This window comes from Oncorhynchus nerka, linkage group LG26, assembly GCF_034236695.1.
Source record: "Oncorhynchus nerka isolate Pitt River linkage group LG26, Oner_Uvic_2.0, whole genome shotgun sequence".
Lineage (NCBI taxonomy): Eukaryota > Metazoa > Chordata > Actinopteri > Salmoniformes > Salmonidae > Oncorhynchus > Oncorhynchus nerka.
The window spans coordinates 56,562,319-56,563,250 of NC_088421.1; positions in this window are offsets into that span (position 1 = coordinate 56,562,319).

Here is a 932-nt window from a genome sequence, read left to right on the forward strand (position 1 = left end):
TGCTGGATGAGATGATGTAGCAGTTATGTGAATAATCTGAACTAAACCCTCTGTTTGATAATAATTTCCAGCCACAACAAAAAGCATGATATTTAGCCTAATAATATCAAATATAATCATAAAATACTACACTTTATTATGGCCACTGAATTCCACTACCACTGAATATTCTTTAAAAAATATCCCATCCATTTCTGCCAGTTGAAAAGGACACATTTTTCATTACTACCAAAACGATTGTAATCAAACATGGAATTTCAGTTCGACTCAATAAGGCAGCCATAATATCCGTTTGAATATAGTATTACAAAATTTGAAAACATCACCGTCGAAATGACATTTCTGACCTTCAATGTTCAGACGTGCTGTTTGCTGTTTGAGGTCATTCTGTTGAATGAAGAACAACTGTAGAGGTGTTATCTTCTGTGAATGACACTGCAGGAAAAGAGCGGGCTGAAAAAGCTTTAGACAAGTAGATGTTATAAGTAACCCACATCCACTGTCCATAATATTTTACACCCCTGTGCACACAGCTTGTTCATTTAGACGAGATCTTAATTCCACCTGAAATGTCAAAGAAAGTCAAATTTCAGAAGAATAGCTATGTAATTATGCAGCTTTAGTAGGCTACATTATCGTAATCTGGCACATTTTGGGTGCTTCATTTATTTGGGATGACAGTTGTGGAGGCAGAGATAGCACAGACAAGGGGAGTGGTCTCAAACAGTAGACTTGTAATCAACTTCAAGGGTTGCACTGAGAACAGTAGGACCACAGATACAGGTTCTATGCACTGAGAACAGTAGGCCCACAGATACAGGTTCTAGTGGGACATAAAATAGAGCTCTCATCTCATTGTAAATGTTTTCTAATTTGTACTTTCTTTAAAAAAAAAAGATGTTATCGCGTTACTGTCTGTCATGATTATACTA